The sequence below is a fragment of the Saccostrea cucullata genome, unplaced genomic scaffold (genome assembly GCF_032062105.1).
Source record: "Saccostrea cucullata isolate Sc308-1 unplaced genomic scaffold, CSIRO_AGI_Scuc_v1 ctg1177, whole genome shotgun sequence".
Taxonomy (NCBI): domain Eukaryota; kingdom Metazoa; phylum Mollusca; class Bivalvia; order Ostreida; family Ostreidae; genus Saccostrea; species Saccostrea cuccullata.
Window position 1 is genome coordinate 42,599 of NW_026924569.1, and position 6,000 is coordinate 48,598.

Genomic DNA, 6,000 nt, shown 5'->3' on the forward strand with positions numbered 1-6,000 from the left:
AACACGTATCAAACCTGTGCACGAGAAATGTACATTTGACTTAAGAATGAAATACATGTACTTATTAAGACCACATTGATGTGTCGTCTTTTGCAATTTAAACACTGTATATTGCAGAAAGTAGGTGATGAATGTATATTTCTAAAGCAAAGCGGGGATGTTTCACAAACCTCACTACGCCATAATTTTATCCGTGATACTCCGTAATCTTACATTCCCATATAAAACACAATAATTTATGTTTTTTCCTAAACACTGGTACAATGACAAAAATGTTGTTGCAGTTGATTATCGCAAATCTCGTTTGAAAGTATGATGCAATCTGTGATGTCTTGCAATACCTGCACAGACTTTTCACACTATCTATTCACCTGAGGTATACAGGTGAACTACGATACCGTGTTGTTTATAAGAATGAAAACATGCAATTTTCTCCGAATGTCTGGATGCCTATTTTTTAATACTTGAATATATCTGTTGATCAATTTTTAATTCGAAAATGTATATACACCTTATGCATTGATTCGTGTTCCCTGATAATATATATTTGAGAACTGTAATTAATGGTTAACTATAATAAACTATGAAAGAATACGTACATGTACCATAGATAACTAGAAATATGTCCATAGGACATGAATGCCCCGTCGAGGTTATATCAGTAATGCAACATGAAAATTAGAATCTGTGTATGAAATTTCATAATATCTTGAATAGTGATGCAGTTGAATTGCTTACATCAGTATGTATCAGCATATGAGGTTTAGCACTTATTTAAGAAAAGTGAGGTCAAGGTCAAAGGAAAGGTCGAGTTCAAAAATATTGATGTAGTTGAATAGCTCTCATCAGTATTTATCGGCCTATGAAGTTTGATGAAAATATCTTGGATAGTTTCTTTGAAACTGAGCTTTGAACTGAGCTAAACGAAAAGTGTGACGGAAGGACAGACGGAAGGACGGGAAGACGGACATGACAAACACTTTACGCCCCGGCCATATTCATGGCGGGGCATAAAAACCAGTTAACTTCGTGAAGATGAATTGCTTACATTATGTATCAGCATATGAAGTTTGACACTAATTTAGGAAAAGTGAGGTCAAGGTCAAAGGAAAGGTCAAGGAAAAAATGTTGATGCAGTTGAATAGATCTCATCAGTATGTATCAACATATGAAGTTTGATAACACTATCTTGAATGGTATCTTTAAAACAGAGCTAAACACTCATTTAAGAAAAGTGAGGTCAAAGATACCATTCAAGAAAGTGTTATCAAACTTCATATGCTGATACATACTGATGAGAGCTATTCTACTGCATCAACATTTTTTGACCCTATGAAGTTTGATGAAAATATCTTGGATAGTTTCTTTGAAATTGGGCTTTGAACTAAGCTAAACGCAAAGTGTGACGGAAAGACAGAAAGACGGAAGGACGGAAGACGTACATGACAAACACTTTATGCCCCGGCCACAGTGGCGGATCCAGAAATTTTGAAAAGGGGGGCCAGACCAGTTTGAGGTCAGGGTAGGGGCCCACAGTCACACCAAAAAACATTGATTTATCAAATATTGTGTATTTTTGAAGACTCAAAAGGGGGGGCGGGACCCCTGGGCCCCCCTCTAAATCCGCCAGTGGGCCATATTCATGGCGGGGCATAAAACCACCTAACTTCGTGAAATCAGAGCCATTTTGTGAATATTTTCAATTATGATTTTCAGAACCTAAGGATCGGACTAACCTGAAGGGGGTCCGGACCTCTTTGATCCCTCATATAGATTCGCCTTTCTGCATATTACATGTATACACACATGTGCATTCACTGAACATATATCTTAACTACGCAAGAATGTACGGTGCCTGCATGCTTTCACCTGTATGGTATACCTGTCTGTCATCTTTGCCGATTTATCGACTTCTCAATCGAAAATCGACAAACATTAGCACGGACTGTTCTGAATCTTTGATCAATATTAAGGATGCAATAGGGTAGCATAATTATAAGGATTAAGATGTAAATCAGGAATGGGATTATTTTAACGATAATCTAAATGTCTGAGATACTGTGAATTTTGTGGAACACATTGCACCTGTACTTAGGTACAAACCTGATATCTATTATCATGGAATGTCACACAAGATAACGGTTAATTTTCCATATATTACATTGGAAGCTATTCTGCTTTAGATATGCAGTACTTAAACTTGACCTGAATGGAGAGAGAGAGAGAGAGAGAGAGAGAGAGAGAGAGAGAATCTCACCTTGCCATGCAGTTCCTAATAAAACAAAATTCATCACATTGACACGGAGATTAGGAAAGAGATCTATTACCCCGTTAAAAAATTCGCCACACTTACAGTGTAGGAAGGAGAGAGAGAAAGAGAGACTAGGGGGTCACCTTGTCCGTTACAGTGATAAATCAGCCACACTCTTTACCTAGGAAGAGAGAGAGAAAAAAACAGAAAGAGAGAGAGAGATCTCACCTTGTAAATTTCTGGTAGGAAATTCGCCACACTGGCTCGCAAATTACGACTTCTCTTCTGATTACAGGCCACAGTGGTTGACGACTTGCCGCAACAATCGATGGAAATTGGAATTACTGACTCCGGAGGGAAAAATGTCAACTGAAAAATTGTGTATTTTAGGGAACTAATAAATCTAATGAACAAGAAGACAAATATTACTTGCAGTATGTAATCTTCTCATATGGCCTTTTATTGATAGAAATCTGATTTCCTGCTTTAACCTTGATGATCAATTAATTATCAAAGAGACTGGAAACGCACACAGAGAGAGAGAGAGAGAGAGAGAGAGAGAGAGAGAGAGAAGAGATTCAACATAATGCTTTCATCACAGGCATTAGGGGCTGGATCTGCCCTTTTCATGCGTCCGGATCGAAAGATCCGAGGCGTATATTGTATTTGTCCTGTCTGTCTGTCTGTTTGTCTGCAAACTTTAACCTTCGCCATAACTTTTGAACCATGAAAGATAGAGACTTTATATTTGGTATGCCTACTTCACTAATGAAGGTCTTTCAAATGACACCAAGGTCAATGACCTTGTGACCTTGACTCTGACCTATATGCTAAAAATGGAGGTTTTTTTGCAAACTTTAACATTTGCCATAACTTTTGAACCATAAAAGATAGAGACTTCATATTTGGTATACATACAACACTTATTAAGCTTTTTTAAAAGACACCATGGTCAATGACCTTGTGACCTTGACTGTGGCCTATACGCTAAATATAGCTTTTTTGACGGCAAACTTTAACCTTCGCCATAACTTCTGAACGAAGATCAATGACCTTGTGACCTACACTGTGACCTTTAGGCTAAAAATATGGGTTTTTTTTTAAATTTGTTGCCGCCGGGCGCATAGTGTTTACAAACGCATCTTGTTTCATGTTTTATCTGGGGTCGACAAAGCTTTTTCCTATTAATCGAAGCTTCGGAGGTATGTTTTTGTATTATCCGTCTGTTTCACAGTTGAAACTTGAACCTTGCCCATTTTTTGAGTGGTTAGGGTATAGCTTTCATAATTTCATAGCTGTATTCCCTGTGACAAGACCTTTCTTCGGGGTATCACTAAATTTGACTTCCTGTCCTAGCTGCAGAACTGTAGCCCTCTGCTTTATCTGTCCAAATTTTAGCAGAGAGCTAAAGTTTTGCAGCTACTCCTGATCTTAAAGTTTGAATCACTTTTACCAAAAACTGTTAATCTTTAACATTGTTCATAACTTTTGAAAAGTCGGTGCTAGGACTTCACATTCTTTACTAGGACGTCATACTTCACATGAGTATTCAATGATTTGACAAGACCTTAAAGAATTTATGACCTGGACCTTTCAGTGTGACCAACTATTTAAAAACTTTAACCATGGCCATAACTTTTTATGCCCCAGTAGACGAAGTTTCGGGGGGTATATATAGTTTTTGTCGTGTCCGTCCGTCTGTCTCTCTCTGTCTGTTTGTTCGCAAAAACTTTAACCTTGCTCATAGCTGCATATTTCACATGTGTGTTCCTTGTGACAAGACCTTTCTTTGGGTACCACCAAATTTGACCTTTTGAACTTGACCTTGGAGTTTGACCCACTTTTACACAAAAATTCCAAACTTTTACTTTGGCCATATTTTTTTGACAGTAGATACCAGGACATTTATACTTAGTATATATATTCTTTGTGGAAAAACCTTTCATTGGATACCAGCAATCTTTACCTTTTGACCTTGACCTTGGAGATTTCCGTACTTATGAAAAAAACTTTAACCTTGGCCATAACTTTTGAACGGTAAGGGATATGGCTTTCATACTTTATATATTATATAATCCTTGTGAGAAGAACTTTCATTGAATACCAAGAACTTTGACCCTTTGAACTTGGAGTTTGACCTACTTTTAAAAAGCAAACCTTGACCATAGCTTTTAAAGGTTTAAGGATAGTGCTTTCGTATTTTACATATTTAATTCTTGTGACAAGATCTTTTATTTGATAGCAAGACCTTTGACCCTTTGACCTTAACCTTGGAGTTTGATCTACTTTTTAAATTTTTTAACCTTGGTCATAACTTCTGAACGGTTAGGACTAGGGTTTCCATTCTTTTTATATATGTATTCTTTGTGGCAAGACCTTTAATTGGATACCAATTACCTTGACCTTGACCTAGGAGATTTTCGTACTTATGAAAAACTTGAACTTTGACCCTTTGACCTTGGAGTTTGACCTACTTTTAAAAAGCAAACCTTGACTTTGTTGCCATAAGGGGGCATCAGTGATTCACAAACACATCTTGGTAACAGTTAGTACTATAGGTGCAGAACTGTAGCTCGTCGAAAAAACATAATTATATCGACAGACCAGAGAGCTACAGAACACCCAAAAATGTGTCGTTTCTCGATTTATTTCTCCGTGTTTTTAAAACTGTAATCTCCAAATATTACCATATCTTTTACTGTTTTCACAGCAAATCATTCCTTATAATCGTTGTTATTAGCCCGCTTGGTCCTGAAATCATTGAGGTCATCGGAAATTTCGTCTATTTAAACCGCAAATTTGGTTTGCCAGAAAATTCGGTCCATCACGCTTCAGTTAGATGTCAACTACAAGAGTATTCGATTGAGGAGTAAGAATTTTTATATATATAAATTTAGCTTTCTTGGTATGTATGGATTTGGAGGAATTAATCCAGACCCAAGCGCAACTTTTTGTGCGCAATAAATATAGTTTTGTCTATGGGTGGCACATGCAGTAGCTCTCTGGTCGTCCATCTCATTTTTTTAAAGACCAACAAGCTACAGATCTGCAGCTTTTAGTAGCTAATAGAGATTTTCATGGTAAAGATTAGAAATATGGTACTTTAATAAGCAAAGTTCACCAACACACATATATTCATTAATTTGATCATTGAACAGTATGGAAGTGGTAGAGGTAACAATTGAAAGGATTGCTAAAATCTGATTATTTTTTGAAGCCCTGTGAAATATTCCAAATCTCATATCTGACCCGAGAGTTTGTGAATCATTACATCATTTTTATACGCCCGGATCGATAGATCCGAAGCGTATATTGTTTATGCCCTGTCTGTTTGTCTGTCTGTTGTCAACTTTAACTTTAACCAACTTTTGAATCGTGAGAGATAGAGACTTCATATTTGGTATGCATACTCCACTAATAAAGTTCTTTCAAATGACACCAAGGTCAGTGACCTTGTGATCTTGATTGTGACCTTTATGCTAAAAAAAGCTTTTTTGAACTTTCAACATATCTTATGAACCATGAGAGATGGAGACTGCATATTGCATACTCCACTACTTAAGTTCTTTCAAAAGACACCAAGTCTATGACCTTGATTGTGACCTATATGCTAAAAATAGCTTTTTTGTACTTTGTTGTTGCCAGGTGCATGGTGTTTCACAAACACATCTTGTTTCTAATAATACTACGTCATTTACAACAAGAATTTCACAAGCATCTGTTGTAAAGCATACCAAAAACAAACTACA

The 6,000-nt window shown here is 36.8% G+C and overlaps 1 protein-coding gene across 4 annotated transcripts in view; it reads right to left on the reverse strand.

Moving 5' to 3' along the window:
• LOC134266730 (argininosuccinate synthase-like) overlaps positions 1 to 2,597 on the reverse strand; it is a 22,776-nt gene extending 20,179 nt beyond the window's left edge. The window contains exon 1 of one of the 4 annotated variants that reach the window (XM_062748951.1): positions 2,480 to 2,597. The gene's annotated coding sequence lies outside the window, so the exon portion shown is untranslated. Of the gene's footprint in view, positions 1 to 170; positions 275 to 1,736; positions 1,836 to 2,257; positions 2,344 to 2,479 lie in introns of those variants that run through there. The other 3 variants (XM_062748952.1, XM_062748950.1, XM_062748953.1) reach the window with 3 other exon arrangements.
• Positions 2,598 to 6,000: the final 3,403 nt, after the last annotated feature.